Source organism: Coenobita brevimanus, chromosome 81, assembly GCF_032717465.1.
Source record: "Coenobita brevimanus isolate Jiangsu-jjx chromosome 81, ASM3271746v2, whole genome shotgun sequence".
NCBI lineage: Eukaryota > Metazoa > Arthropoda > Malacostraca > Decapoda > Coenobitidae > Coenobita > Coenobita brevimanus.
Window position 1 is genome coordinate 6,999,273 of NC_137034.1, and position 16,762 is coordinate 7,016,034.

A 16,762-nucleotide genomic window follows, 5' to 3' on the forward strand; every position below is an offset into this window, starting at 1 on the left:
GAGTTCCAACTTGTATACACAGACTAGAGGACAAAGTTACCAGCAAACGGAAAGCCCGGGAGATTTAACCTGCGTGCGTGTGTGTGTGTGTGTGTGTGTGTGTGTGTGTGTGTGTGTGTGTGTGTGTGTGTGTGTGTGTGTGTGAGAGAGAGAGAGAGAGAGAGAGAGAGAGAGAGAAAGGAGGGAGAACGATAGAAATGGTCGATAAAGACAAAGATCTGAGCTTCAAAAATAGCTGAAAAAGAAGAGGAAAATGAGACAGGGAGGAAACCGAAGAACTATTAGGACTGGAGAGAGAGAGAGAGAGAGAGAGAGAGAGAGAGAAAGGCCGCTTCCTGACGTCTACTGCCGGAGGTGATGAAGGAGGAGGTGCTATTGTTCTACTTGCCAGATCTTTTCCTCTCTCTCTCTCTCTCTCTCTCTCTCTCTCTCTTTCTACTTTACCTGTATTCTGTCTGTCTAGTCCTGTGTTGGGTCTTTGTATTCCCGTTTCTTATCTTTTCTGTTTCCTTCACTCTCGTGTTTGTCTGTCTCTTGTATTTCTGTGTCTCTCCTCTTTCTTTTTCTTTCTCCCATTTCCTGTCTCCTCTTCCCTCCTCCTTCTGTCTCCCTGTCCCTTCTGTCTCTCCATCTCTCCTGTCCTCTCTACCTCCCTCCCACATTACCTCCGGCAGTAGATGTCAGGAAGCAGGGGTCTTTTGCTGCCCCTCCTTCCTTCCTCTCTCCATCCCTCTTTCTCTCTCTCTTTTCCCTGTCTCCTTCCCCCCTCTCTCTCTCTCTCTCTCTCTCTCTCTCTCTCTCTCTCCCTTTTTTTGCTCACTCTCCTCTTCTCTCCTTTCTTCCTTCTCTCTCATTTCATCTCTAATCCTCACTCATTCCTCCTCTCCCTCCCCTCTTCTCTCTTCTCTCCCTTTCTATTCTTCCTTCCCTTCCTCCCTCCCTTCTCCTACCCTCCCTCTTTCCCTCCTGTACTTTCTGTCTCCTCCACCACCTCCTATTGTAAGGCCTCTTCCTGTTTTAATCTCTGGCCTCTTTTGTAGTCCTGTATTAACTCTTTAACATTCTTGTCATCAATTTTTTTTTGGTCTCTTTGTTTAGTACTGTTTTCTGCTGGACACTGAGGCTTATTATTATTATTATTATTATTATTATTATTATTATTATTATTGTTATTATTATTATTAGTAGTAGTAGTAGTAGTAGGAGTAGGAGTAGTAGTATCATTATTATTAATCATCAACATCATCATTAGTATTAGTAGAATCAGCCACCCCCCTACTCCATAATCTTTCTCTTGCCTCTTCCATTTATTCTCCATGTCCTCTTCCTCCTCCCCCTCTTCCCACCCCTTCTTCCTTCCTCTTGCCTCCTCCTCCTCCTTTTTTTCTCCTTCCTCCTCCTTCTCCTCTTTAGATTTTCCCTTCCCATCCTTCCCCCCTTCCCTCCCCCCCTCCAGTCATCGATCCTTCCTTTTCTCCCTATTTCCTTCTCAACTTCCTCTCCTCGTAAACCACGACTGGAGAGAGGGAGAGAGAGAGAGAGAGAGAGAGAGAGGGGGGGGGAGAATACTGGAGCACGGTTGGCTTAAGATGTAAATTGTCTCAGAGTTACCGGGTCAAAAGGACAACAAAAAACTCATCAGCCTCCTTAAACACACACACACACACACACACACACACACACACACACACACACACACACACACACACACACACACACACACACACACACACACACACACACACACACACACAAATCCCCTCCCCACTCACGTCCCTACAGCATGCACACACACACACACACACACACACACACACACACACACACACACACACACACACACACACACACACACACACACACACACACAAATCCCCTCCCCACTCACGTCCCTACAGCATACACACACACACACACACACACACACACACACACACACACACACACACACACACACACACACACACACACACACACACACAATTCCCCTCCCCACACACGTCCCTACACCATACACACACACACACACACACACACACACACACACACACACACACACACACACACACACACAATTCCCCTCCCCACACACGTCCCTACACCATACACACACACACACACACACACACACAATTCCCCTCCCCACACACACGTCCCTACAACACACACACACACACACACACACACACACACACACACACACACACACACACACACACACACACACACACACACACACACACACACACGTCCCTACACCATACACACGATCTAAAGCCTTCAGATAATATTCTCTCTAATTTTCTTCCTAAACTTCTAACTCAAGGACATCCCCAGCTCAGGCTTATTGGTTTATTTACATCTTTATGTTTTCTGAAGCAGATGGTGCCCCTGGGGTCGTGTGTTGTGTGGGCGACGAGTTGTTTTTATCACTCACCCCCCACACACACACGAGAGAGAGAGAGAGAGAGAGAGAGAGAGAGAGAGAGAGAGAGAGAGAGAGAGAGAGAGATCAAATCACACCGTCCTTACCCTCTTATTCAAGCTTCATTTACACTGTGCCTCTGGGAAGGAGGTTGTGAAGAGGTGTGTGTGTGTGTGTGTGTGTGTGTGTGTGTGTGTGTGTGTGTGTGCGCATCTTGTCTCCATCCACCTACACAGGTTTCCCCAGCATGAGATAATTGACCTGCCACACACTGAAAGGCGCACGCACACACACACACACACACACACACACACACACACACACACACACACACACACACACACACACGCACGCACACTCGCACTGAGATCATAAAGAAAAACACAAGCTAAAATTGCCAAAAAAAAAATCCATATTTACACACAAAATTCAAGTACATCTCGCAGTGATTTTATGCTCCATTTTTTTCCCACCTGAAAGACCGGATTTCCCTACGATGTGGGAGGAGAAGGCGTATTCTAGCAACAGGGAGAGCCTACGAGAGCGAAATATTGCACAGCGTCAAACCTAAAGACAAACGACTACCACTTACAGGATTACGGTGTCTGGCTATGGATAGATAGATAGACAGACCTCCATTAGGAAGAGGTTGATTCAGGATGGGACCCCTTGTGGCCGTTCCCCCGTTGGTTCCGGTCAGTACTGGTATGCACAGCCATTGTTTTATGTCAAGAAAACGCATTTTGTCCAGTGGTACACCTCCACCCAGATCAGGTTTTAGGCAAGGTGGTACCCCCGATGCCCGTCTCCCCTGCATCTCGTGCGTGGAGCTACACAGTTTCCCCTTTTTTATAATCTACTTTTTATTGTTTATTTCTTATTTTCATTATCCACTGTATTTTTTTTTTTTTTGGGGGGGGGAGGAGGCTTGGCAGCGTTCCTTTCCTCCCCCGAAGCAAGGTGGCCGGACGAAGTTGCAGGCCCAAGTTAAGGCAAAAATTTATGTGAGGGACGGGAGGAAAAGGGGGATGAGGAAGAAGATAAATAGATAGATAGATAAGTAAATACACAGGTAGAAAGATAGATAAACTGACAGATTGCTTGTTTGGTAGGTATTTAGGCAGGCACACTAGGTATATAGGTTGGTAAATTGGTTGACAAACTGAATGATTGATCGACAGGTCAAAAAATAGGAAGCTAGAGAGAGAGAGAGAGAGAGAGAGAGAGAGAGAGAGAGAGAGAGCAAGTTACGAACATTCTTACCAAATATTTACAAAGGTGACATGGGGGAAGTTGGCGACGAATATTTCCCAGCCGGGCCCTCCTGAAACTTTGATACGGGCTGAGGTAAATATTTTGAGAGAGAGAGAGAGAGAGAGAGAGAGAGAGAGAGAGAGAGAGAGAGAGAATCGCGTTACGTCTTGTATGTTCCTAATGCAAACTATGTCAATATTTAAATGATAAGAATAAGACAAAGGAATGTCAACGTGTAATGAGAAAAACCAATCGCTAAGGAAGAGGTGCAAGGAAGCCTCTCGCAGTTCAACTGTATGGTCGGCCAGGGAATCGAACCTATCCTAGAAATCCGAGCGACACTGACAAGGCAAGCTCCCAAACCCTTGCCAGAATGCAACTTGCTGGCGTCACTGTAAATCTGCGTCCTTATTTTACCTCTTGGTTTCAGTGGACTAAGGATTTTGGCTTTAAATATGGAGGTCGACCAGAGAATTGGGAAGGCTTCGTAATTTTTAACTGTGCCAAGGAAGTTTTGTTTTTGGTTCGAGTTATTTCTCTCAGTCTACCTGTCTGTCTGTCCCTCTACTTGCAACACTATGGAAAACTATTTGAATGCATCTGCACCAGAGATACCGTAGAATCTTAACTGACGTTTACCAGAGGAACATGTGATTAAATCTGAGGTAAAAAAGGAATTGTGGACTTTAAGAAAATAATAAATAAAGGAAGGAAGGTGCTGATCTGTCCGTGGTGTAAAGTAAATAAACGGAGGAAGGTGCTACTGTCAGTGGTGAAAAAAGAAGAAGTAAGTAATAAAGGAAGGAAGGTGCTACTTTATCGGTGATGTTCGCTGTTTGAGTGATCAGGAGCAGTACTTACAAACTGCTTCCTTAAAAAAATCACGCATTGTTGTGGGCAGTGGCTATTCTCTTTTTGAAATCTGTACTTTATTTGTAGAAGGGAAAACTTAGGAGAGCGACAAAGGGTAGCGGAGGAATGGAGAGGGTGAGGGACAAAGGAGTGCGGGAAAAATGGCATTGAGTGGGTGGCTGACCTTGCCTTGCCCCAGCCTTTCTTGCTTTCTTTACCCGCTTTCTCTCTTTCCGTCCGTGTCTATCTGTCTGTCTATCTATCTACCTATCGTGGGAAATAGGAGGGCTGGGAAATGTGGCAGCGCGTGGGTGGAAGGCCTTTCCTTGCCTTGCTTCTGCTTTTCTTGCTTACTTTCCTCCCCTCCCCCTTCCCCCCTCTCTCTCTCTCAGTAAGCCAATCTCAGCCATTCTCTGCATTATACCCCTACCATTCACACAACCAAAAATAATTTATTGTAAAAAATATATATTTCTTTTGTCCTGTTGAGATCCTGTATGAGAGAGAAAAAGAGAGAGAGGGAGGGAAGGAGGGGGGGGGTAGGTTATAAGGCAGGCCATGAAACAAAGTGACCAAAAAGACTTTTTTTTTTTTAATACAGAATATCAACAGAGGATGAAAAGAAAAATAATCCGTGCACCAGATCCCGGGTGTCTTAATAACCTGTAGGTATTCAGTCTTTCTTTATAAATTTGTTGTTTTCACGTGCATCGTATAGACATGAGGTTTTATGTAAAATTTTTAAGATAAACTAAAAAAAAAAAAGTATACTCTCTATACTCTAACGTATGGAAGTGAAGCTTGGACCTTGTTGGAGGGACAGAAGTCAAGAGTGAGAGCTGTGGAAATAAGTTGAGAGGAGCCTGTGGAGTCACATGGAGAGACAGACTGACAAATGAGGAAGTGAAGTAGCATTGTGGTGTGGATGTGGATGTGATAGGAAGTGTTAGGAAAAACACACTGAGGTGGTTTGGCCATGTGGAGAGGATGGAGAGTGAGAGACTGACGAGGAGAGTGTATGTGAGTGAGGTGGAGGGGGGAGAGGGTGACCAAGGATGAGATGGAGCGATGGAGTGGAGAGGTATATGAGAGAGGGGTGTGTGAGCTGGGAGCAGGGCAATGAAATGGCGGGGAACAGGGCGACATGGAGGCGATCTGTTTTCGGCCACCCCTTACGGGATTAAGGCGTCTGGCAATAGATAGATAGTATCCTACCCCCTCCCATATCACACCAAACAGCTCCTCCCAGTATCCCACCCCCTCCCATATGCCACGAAGCACCCCCTCCCAGCATCCCACCCCTCCTCCCCCCCAATCTCGTTACCACCTCATCTAAAACACATTTTCCCAGCTCGGCCAATTTGGTGAATTTAGCTTCCTTTCTGACTTATGGATCAATTACGACGGGGCATTTGGTAACGATATTCTCTGCGGCAATTTACACACCCTCTTTCTATAAATTCTAAGGTCTAATGATCTGTGGGATGATTTTTCAGGTTCTTGTGACCCACTTTCATCTTAATAAAACCGTCTGGTGTTGGCTGACCATATTGTGCCTGGCAATTCAAACACCCTTTCTCTATATATTTACACATCCTCTTTCATGTGCACACCAGCTCTCTATAAACATATACACTCTTTCTATACACATCCTCTCTCTATAAATTCTGATTTCTAATGATCTGTGACCTGATTTTAAAATTTTGAGTCTGACAATTTTTCGTTTTAGTTCTCTCAGGCTCCTATGACCCCCTCTCAGCTGACTAAAATCGTCTGGCGTTAGATAGAGGTAGAATACTGGAGCAATTCAGAGTGAGATGGTTGAGCTTGCCAGTATTAACACTCTCAGGCTTCTTTGCCCGCCCTCAGCTGAATCAAATGTTCTGGCTGTAGCAGAGAATTGTGATAGTCAGTCTCATATTTAAGTATGCATAGTCAAGCTTCCTTTTGCAACTCTGTGCTAAGTAATTCTCTCTCTCTCTCTCTCTCTCTCTCTCTCTCTCTCTCTCTAAATAGATATACATACATACATTAAAACAAGATATACTTACACATATATCTCCGGTTTATTTTAAAGTTTTTCAGTAAAGATAGGTTCCAGGCAAGTAAGATTCCAGACTTCAATAAATTCCAAGTTACCAGTTAATTCCACACCGTCATAAATTCCACGTTCCAGTTAGTTCCAAAATTCCAATAAATTCCCGGATTCCAGGGAGGCGTAGCGAGTAGGAGAGAAATACGGGAGAGTCATAGGCGATTAACCTTCAAAGACTGGTGATTGGGTGGGTTACTTAGAGAGAGAGAGAGAGAGAGAGAGAGAGAGAGAGAGAGAGAGAGAGAGAGAGAGAGAGAGAGAGAGGCAATAATAAAATGGATATGTAGATACAGAATTAGATATATATAAGCTTTGATAAAGAGGAGACAGAAAGAAGGGGGAGAAAAAATACGGTATATATAAAAGCAATAGAAGAATAGACGATATTAAAAAAACTCAGACCGACTGAGAGAGAGAGAGAGAGAGAGAGAGAGAGAGAGAGAGTGATTGATTGAGAGGAAGTAATTGAAAGGGTGAGAAAAAGAGAATGATGGGGAGGGAATGGACTTAGACAAATTGAGAAAGAAATTTCATAGATTACCGAACGGAACAGAGAGAGAGAGAGAGAGAGAGAGAATGGAATGATAATGGAATAACAGAAAAACAACGATAATAGAGAGGTATAAAACGAGAAAAGTATTTAAGAAATGACTGAAAAGGGAAAAAGAAAAGAAGAGAGAGAGAGAGAGAGAGAGAGAGAGAGAGAGAGGAGAAATAATGATAGCAATAAATGATGAAAGGAGGGAAAGAGGACATTAAGGAAGTGATTGAGGAAGGAGTAATTGGAAGGAGAGAGAGAGAGAGAGAGAGAGAGAGAGAGGAAGGGAGAGAGACTGAGGTAAACGAATGACTGGAGAAAAGAAGGAAATGTTACAGCATAAAGAAAACGAGAAAAGGAAATGAGAAGAGGAGGAAGGGATAATAATGAAAGGGGAGAGAAAGCAAGGAGAAGGAGGAGGAGGAAGAGGAGGAGGAGGAGGAAAAGGAGGAGGAGGAAAAGGAGAGAGGGGGATGGAGAAGGAAAACTACTTAAAGAGAAGAAAGCAAGAGAGAGGGAAGGCTAAGAAGAGAAACAGATATTTTAAACTCAAGAAAGAAAAGAATGGAAAAGACAGTGATTGCAGGAGGGAAGAAATTGGAGATAACGAGAGAGGGAGAAAGAGAGGAGGAGGAGGAGGACGACGAGGACGAAGAGGAGGAGAAAGAGGGAATGGAGAGCGTGAGGGAGGTAATAACTAGACACTGCACTTCCATCAGAGAGAGAGAGAGAGAGAGAGAGAGAGAGAATGGAGGGGGGGGGGTAGGCGAGAAGAGAAAATGACAGAGCGGGAGAGGATAGTAGTGATAAAAGAAGGGAGGTACGGAATGTGTGGGAGGTAATAAACAGACACTACACCATGGAGAGAGAGAGAGAGAGAGAGAGAGAGAGTAATAACTGGGCACTACAGCTTCACGTGGGTACTCAGACAAGCCATAACCTTACACTGTTTTGTAGGTCCCTCCTCCTCTCACCTCTCTTATTATTATTATTATTATTATTATTATTATTATTATTATCATCATCATTATTATTATTATTATTATTATTATTATTATTATTTTATGTGGGTGGGGGGGCTCACTATCCACCAACTTCATGTAGATCTTCCTGCAGGGGACTCTACACTGAATGCTAACCGACATTGTAATCCAACATATTCATCACTACGTTGGGTGGTAGCCATAGCATCAACAGTTGGACGCCTGGTTGTTTAGTGGGTTAAGGCCGTCGGAACATGTGACTATACTCTGTTTACTCTAACCTGGCCTAAAATTTCAGTCCTTCCATGCTGACTGCTGATTTAAAGCAATATGTTAACGCTATGGTACTAGTCAAGAAGTGCTGTAGAAGAGATGTAGAGCCTCAGTACTGCTTGTGAAATAAGCTACAAAAGGACGAAGATCTGGGCCAGGTTAGACTGAAAGGAATGCCATAAGTCAGCAGAATAGTTTTGGTTAGTTGCTCACAAAATGCAACTCAGGGGTTTGAGACTAGTCTTTCCTCTTAGACCTAGCTCCGGGTCCCTACGCTCCGGACGTGCTATATTAAAAACGCATTAAAAAAACACACACACACACAGAGAGGGAAGATAAAACGCAGGCACAGAAAACTAGCCAGCAAAACCACAACTATCAAAAACACAAACATAATCAAACACACCCACTAAAAACCCCACAAAAACACCGGGAAAAAAACGAGGAGCAAAACACGACACTCAGAAAAAAAAAACATACATAAAACTCACAATACCCTTCCACAAGCACGAAGAAAAACATAAAAAAAACAGCCAAACACAGACTTATAAATAACAAATGCAGAGAAACGGCATTTATATAATTCCAAAACCCCGCCACACCGAGAAATCTTCTTCCCCTCTCACTTCCCTTACCCATCCCCTTCCCTCTCCCCTTTCCCCTCTCCCTTACCCCTCCTTCTCTTCCTTCCCCCTTTCCCCCATCCACTTAAATTCTCCCTCTAATTCCCTTTTTCCTTCCCATTCCCTCCTCTCACAGTCTTTCCTTCCCTCCCTTCCCTCTTCTTCCCCCTCCATCTCTCCCTCCTTCCTTCTTTCACCTCCCCATCTTCTCTCTTCTCTTCCCTCCCCTCTTCCTCTCTTCCTCCCTCCTCCTCCCCCCTTTTCCCTCCCTTCCCCCTCCTTCCCCCTCTCCCTCCTCTAGCGCCGCTGCCATTATAGGAAATTTGGGAAGTCGCTGGAGAGGTGCATAAAGTGAGAGAGAGAGAGAGAGAGAGAGAGAGAGAGAGAGAGAGAATTATTGAATTTGTGTGTGTGTATGCAACTGAGAGATGTAGTGTGTGTGTGTGTGTGTGTGTGTGTGTGTGTGTGTGTGTGTGTGTGTGTGTGTGTGTGTGTGTGAGCGTGTGTGTGTGTGAAGGAGAATGATTGTGCGTGTGTGGGTATGTAGGTAAACGAAAGAGAATGACAGAAAGATAGACATGCAAAGACAGAAAAAGAGACAGACGGACGAGACAGAAAAAGAGACAGAGACAGACAGAGACAGAAACAGAGACGAGGGATGGAGAATGAGAAAAAGAACTTCAGAGTACAAGGAAGGAAGGAAGACTGAAGGAAAGAGGGAAGGAAGAAAGTAGGAAGGAAGGAGAGATGAATGGAATGAAGGAAGGAAGGCAGGAAACATGGTAAGAAGGATGGAAAGAAGGGACGAATGAAGGAGGGAAGGAAGGGAGGGAAAAACTCTGAAAGATAGAGGTGGATTGAGCGAGGGAAGAGAAAAATGTGTGTGTGTGTGTGTGTGTGTGTGTGTGTGTGTGTGTGTGTGTGTGTGTGTGTGTGTGTGTGTGTGTGTGTGTGTGTACTTTGAGGAGAAGGATGTATGTGTGTGTGTGTGTGTGTGTGTGTATGTGTGCTTTGGGGAGAAGGATGTATGTGTGTGTGTGTGTGTGTGTGTGTGTGTGTGTGTGTGTGTGTGTGTGTGTGTGTGTGGTGAGCCTCATCCCTGCCGCCTGCCCGTTAAAGGGAGGAGGCCGAGAGAGAGAGAGAGAGAGAGAGAGAGAGAGAGAGAGAGAGAGAGAGAGAGAGAGAGAGAGAGAGAGAGAGAGCGACTGAGACAGGGAGGCAAATGGGAGGAGATGCAAGGAGAGAAAGCGAGAAGGTTTGGGGAGGGGAGGGGTGGGGAGGGGAGTAGCGGGGAGAGGAGGTAGGGGGAGGGGAGGGTGGAAGGAAGAAGAATAATTGAATGACGAGGCAGGCAGATGGAGAAGAATTGAGAGAGAGAGAGAGAGAGAGAGAGAGAGAGGAGTGGGCAAGGCATAAGGAAGTGGGTCTGTGTTGTGATATCATAACCACATCAGTGAGAGAGAGAGAGAGAGAGAGAGAGAGAGAGAGGGAGAGAGGGAGGAAAGGCTAAATGGAGAAAGAGAGAGTGAGAGGGAAGGGAAGGAAGAAAAATGAGAGGACGAGATGGAGAGGAGAGAGAGAAAAATAAGAGGGCTGACAGGCTCGAGACAGACAGACAGACAGAGGACGACTGTAGGAGAGGGAGGGCAAAATAGGGAATAGTCCTGCCACTCAGCTATTGTCTTATTCAGTTGGTGATTCTCAGTTTTTCAGGATGGACGCACATTCATTTTACCAGCAACAGCATCCATCAAAATTTCATCTCTTAATAATTATTTCATCATTCTTCTCCCATCCTCATCGGAACTTGACATTGAAAAAAAAAATATGTGGGGTGTCTGTATTTTGCGCCCTTCTATTTCGTGTGTTGCAGGGCCGGCTCAGTCTGCTGGTGTGGGAGGTGCAGAGATGTTGGCTGTTTCTTGGTTATTCTGATCCTAGGCCCAGCTGGACATGAACCCCATGGACTGGAGGCTGACATTGCCCTTCTGCAGTCCGCCATCGTCATTTCGTCCGATAGGAAGGGGAACAGAGGTACGTTTATAGAACCAGGCAGATCCACCGCCCGGTCATATTGGTGCCACCACGTGAAGGCGTCCCTCTCCTGGACAAGGTTGGCTTATGAAATTACCAGTCAACTATGCAATCAAGGGACGTATAAAGTAAACACGATAATGCATGAAAAGTATAAGGGAAGTATAGAATTATGAAGGATAGACACTGGTAACGCTGAGCAGTCCACACAACACATGAGAATTGAGGTACGCAGTATACGGACCACGTATGTATCTTCATTACCCGCCTCCACCCTCCACACAAACACCTGGAATTGAAGAAATATATTGGCAGACGAGGATAAATCACCTCGTTGAAAGGTAAAGTGTGGAGAAGATTACTGTGTTCTCCGAGAATGTTAGAGAGAGAGAGAGAGAGAGAGAGAGAGAGAGAGAGAGAGGGAGGGAGGGAGGGAGGGAGGGAGAGAGAGAAAGGAAACAACATTGAAAGAAAGAAAAGGCGTGGATGGAGATAAACTAAGAGGGATGAAAAAAAAAAAAATGCTAAATAAAGATATATTACTTCGCTGAAAGGTAAACTGTGGAAGTAATTATCGTGTGCTCTCCCTTTATGACCCTCTTAGGGTTGGGGTGCTTCCCTTCCCTAAATGAAATAGTTAATAGATAATGTTAGCAGAGAACGATTATTTTAGCCGTGGTTATCCCTATCACTAGGGAATTGTTGCTGGAAAAGGTGCCTTCGCGTGGTGGCACTAATATAACCGGGCTGTGGAAATTCCTGGCTATACAAACGTCTCTTAGCTCCATCACTCTCCTTTCATCCTGCCTCCTCCCTCACTCACCCTGCCCTAATCCTCTCCCCCACACAACTCCCCACCTCTACCTCCGCTTTCTCATCCGTCCCCCACCGACACACATTCTGTCCTTCCCAAACCCTCGTCTGATTCGCTTACATTCCACACCACCTCAACCTAATATTACCTCACACCATCAATTTTGCCTACCAGCTTTCTCATACACCACCTTACACCACCTCACGTATCAACTTGTTGCACCACCTCACATACCTGCCTCTTACACCACCTCAAACTACCACCCTATTAAATCACTTTATACCAGGACAACTCACATTAAAAACACCCTGTTCCTCTTTCACCATCTTACTCCACTTTATACCATCCCACCCTAAAAACACTTCAACTTCACGCCATTCCACACTACTTCATTATAACACTATTTCGTTCTTTCGTCACATTACACCATCTTTACCAACTAACCCCTCTTCCCTCTCCCCTCACTGCCCCAACATAAACATCCAGCCTTTCATATAATTATCCACGAATGATTGGCTAGTGTTAGAATGTAGCCTAGGTGTATGGAGTAGGTCAGTTGTGTTCTTGTGTAGTGGTCATTCTCTTCGTTTCTTCATAATTAGCAGTAGCAGTAGCAGCAGCAGCAGTGGTAGTAGAAGGTAGTAGTTGTAGTAATATATTTGTTGTTGCTGCATTTTATATTCTTGTATTCGTTTCTCCCTTCTTTCTCTTCGTTTTCTTCTCTTTGCATCCCTCACCCGTTTTCTCTAGGGTAGATTATCAAGGGGAAACCTGCATTAGAAGCAGACGTCATTGCTTCTCTGTTTCCTACCCTTCTCTCTTTGGGAATCACTCTTTTTCTGGGTTCTTTTGTTTCTCTTTTTTCCCTCTTATCCCCTCCTTCGCTCGCTTTTCCTTCTTATCATTCTCTCTTTGGGAATCACTTTTTATTTCTTTTTTCCTTCCTTCTCTCTCTCTCTCTCTCTCTCTCTCTCTCTCTCTCTCTCTCTCTCTCTCTCTCTCTCTCTCTCTCTCTCTCGTTTTTAATCACTATTCCATTAACCCTTCTTTCCTACTTCCTCCATCTCCGTTTGATTCTGCTGCTTTTTCTTACATTCTTTCCTTTCTATTGTTTTTCCTTTCTTTTTTTTATTTCTCTTATGTCGTCTTTTATTTCCCATATTTATCTTTCATTCTTTCTCATTCTTTCTCATTCCTCTTTTCTCTTCCTCCCTTTTTTTCCTATTTTTTCCTATTTTTTTTCCCTCTCCTACTCTTCATTCTCTCCTTCATTCTCTCTGCTTTCCAACTTCTATATCATCCTTGGGGAGCTGTGGTGAGGTGTGTTGTGGTGGTGGTGTGGTGGTGTGTGCAGTGTGGTATATCTGATGTGGTCTTGTGGTAACGTGGTATATCTGATGAGGTGTATAAGAGGTAGAGAGAGAGAGAGAGAGAGAGAGAGAGAGAGAGAGAGGTAGTATGTCAGGAATAGTTAGGGCAACGTGTGATAGTGTGTGTGTGTGTGTGTGTGTGTGGGCTTGTTTGTCTGTCTGTCTGTGTACGCAAAACGGTGCCTGTGTGCGTGTATGTCCGAGGTTGTCTATGTCTGTGTTTGTGTTTGCTTGTTTGTGTGTAGGCAATACGTCTGTGAGTTAGTGCCTTTATATCTGTGTGTTTGACTCGGTGTGTGTGTGTGTGTGTGTGTGTGTGTGTGTGTGAGAGAGAGAGAGAGAGAGAGAGAGAGAGAGAGAGAGAGCATAAAAACATTATTATAAAAGTAATCATAAAGTAACTAAAGTGTCACGAAATTTGAGTGAAAAAATTAAACTAATCTATCAACTGAGTAAAAAAAAAAAAAAAAAAAAAAAGATGGAGGCAGAGAAGAACGTCAGCGTGTATGTTGTGTAAAAATCCTAACTTTATTCTTAAAATTTTAAATACTATCTGGAAAATAACATGAATTTAATCTGTAGAAGAATCGCCAAGAAAACATGGACAGTCGTGAATCTAATGGCGAAAAGTCACGTAAATATTGCCATGAATTTAACGATGAATCCTGTAAAATTATCCTGCCTTTCAAGATAACTTAAATTAGTTCTGAATCTCATAGGAAATACTACAGTAAAAGAAAAAAAAAAACAAGGAGAGAGAATTTTGCCAGTTGCAGGATAGAGTAGCGTAGAGTAAGACAGGAGAATGGGGAGCAGAGTAAGTCAGAGAAAGCTAGAGTTACGTAGAGTAAGTATCGGGTGAACGAAGTGTAGTGGCGTGGAGTAAGACGGAGTACAGTGAAGTAGATTAGGGTACAGCAGAGTGGAGAGGACTTGAGTACAGCTGAGAAGGGTAGAAAAATGCATAGCAAATTTAGGTCAAGTCAGATAAAGTGGAATTACGAAGCATTAGGTAGAGTTAGAGTTAGATAGTGCTAGGTAGGGTTAGGTAAAGTTAGGTGGAGCCAGGTAGAGTCAGGTGGAGCCAGGTGAAAAAAGGTAGAGTTAGAGTTTCATCCAGTCCAGTAAATCCCTCCAAAAAACAGTTAATTTTCCACACCTCAAAGCCCACCTCATATGACTATAGTGCCGCTAAAAGGCTTGCTCTTTGTTAATGAGTTGCGCTGATTAACCATTCTTCTTTTGGCAGTCTGTTTGTTGTTTCTGTGTATCTCTCTGTCTCTGCCACTCTGACGGTCTGTCTGTCTCTCTGTGTTTCTGTCTAGCTCCGTCTGTCTGTCTATGTATCTATCCGTCAGTCGGTCTGTCTGTTTATTTATCTATGTACTTATCTGAATGTGTCTGCCTCTGTCTACATAACTCTTTGTATACTGCTCCCTCCCTCCCTCTCTCTCTCTCTCTCTCTCTCTCTCTGGAATGACTATCGTGGCAGTAAAAGGGTTGAACTGTGGTAATGAGCAACGTTGATTAAGGACCTGCTTTGACTGCAAGTCTTTTGAAGGTTTTCTCCCAAAGGCTATGGCAATTCACACACTCTTGCCCAATTAACTCTTCTGTCTCTCACAACGATGGCTTCTATTTGATTACTTTGGTTATTCTTGCTCTCCTGAGGTTGTTTTTGGACACTAACAAATCTAGGGATGGCTCTGTCAGTCTGTCTCTAACTATTTCCGGACGCCGGCTGCTTCACTGTCGTTCACTGTCAAACTTAATCCACATCATTCACCAACACACCACGCAACACGCCATGCCACCCTCTCACACCACACCACACCAAGCCACACACTATACAGTATTTTCAAACCTCACCACACCGCACCACACAACAAACTATACCATCTCTCGTACCACATCACATCACACAACAAACTATACCGTCCTCTCATACCACATTACACCATCCTCTCAAACCACATCACACCACTAAGCCTCACACCACACCACACAAAGTAACCCTCCAGCACCACACCACACCAAGGGCATTAGAGAAGAGTCATGTAGCTCCCGCATCCAGTATTTCCCTGCTTGTTTACTTAGAAATATGTTTTATCGCTAATGTTTAGAAATTTCTGTCCCAAAGCATCATCACTACGCAACCTCTGCCCATCACTGTCTTTAGCCCTATTATTCGGTGCCCATTTAGTGTGACAAAGGCTTTCATATTCCTCTTACCAGTCAATTATATTCCCTCTTATCCTTTTCTTACTCCTTTTACCAACAAATCATCTATTCTATCTCACTCCTTTGTCTTAGGCTCCACATGCTGAAAAAATCCAAGTCATTAATCATTTCCTTCTCTTCCACCGACACCTGTTCTCTCCTCCCCCCTTTCCTTCTCTCCTCTTCCTTTCCCCCTTCCTTCTTTCCCGCCTTTCCTTTCCTCCCTTCCTTCCCCCTCCTTCCTTCCCCCACCTATTGTCCCCACCCTCCCCCCTACTTGCCCTCCCCCCTCTGTTTCTCCCACACTCGAACCTCCATATTTTCTGTCATCCTCACCTCTCCCTCCTTACCTCTTCCTCAAACCACCTCTTTCTCCCTCCCACCTTACTCTTTCTCTCATTCTCCATCTTCTCACCTCCTCCTTCTCTCTTTCTCTCTCCCTCGAGACCTCTTTCTCTCTCCCCTTCCCACTTTCTTCCTACCTAGTCCTCACTTCCCCATCTATCCCCTCACATCTGTTTCTTTCCTCTAAACCTAATCTGTTGCCTTCATCCCTTCTCTCTCTCTCTCTCTCTCTCTCTCTTACACACACACACACACACACACACACACACACACACACACACACACACACACACACACACACACACACACACACACACACACACACACACACACACACACACACACACACACACACACACACACACTGCTACCTCGTCTTCAGGGGAAACACGAGCAAAGTTTCACCTCAAGTGTTGCGAAACTCTCGCTCTTCCCGACCGCCGTTTGGAAGAGAGAGAAAGAGAGAGACAGAGAGAGAGAGAGAGAGAGGGGGGGGGAGGCGGAGAAGGATGCGGCCAAGAGTAGCTCCTTAGAGATGGACAAGGGAAACTTTAGGGAAAAATTGGTAGTGTCTAATTTCCCGCCTAAGTGATCCTCGCCGTTTCTCTCGCAGTCTCACCAAGTCCTGGGGATCGAGGGAAGGAGGTAAAGAAGACGTGTTGAGGGGGGGTACAAAGCCAAGATTAAATTTCCTCTGATTTTCCTGTCGGTGGCTGTGGGAATCAGGTGTCGAGGGAAGGGTGACGGGGATATAGGATGGCTGACGTGAAGGCTTGTGGGAAAACTACCAGGTCTCAGGGACCGTACTGCTTAGTCTATTCCCAGAGTTGCTTATATAAACAGAAGTACATATATAAAGGAGTTATTGACGGTATTATTATAGGAATTACTGACGTTACATCACATCTCACGTGAGTCATAAGCCTGAGAGTGCTG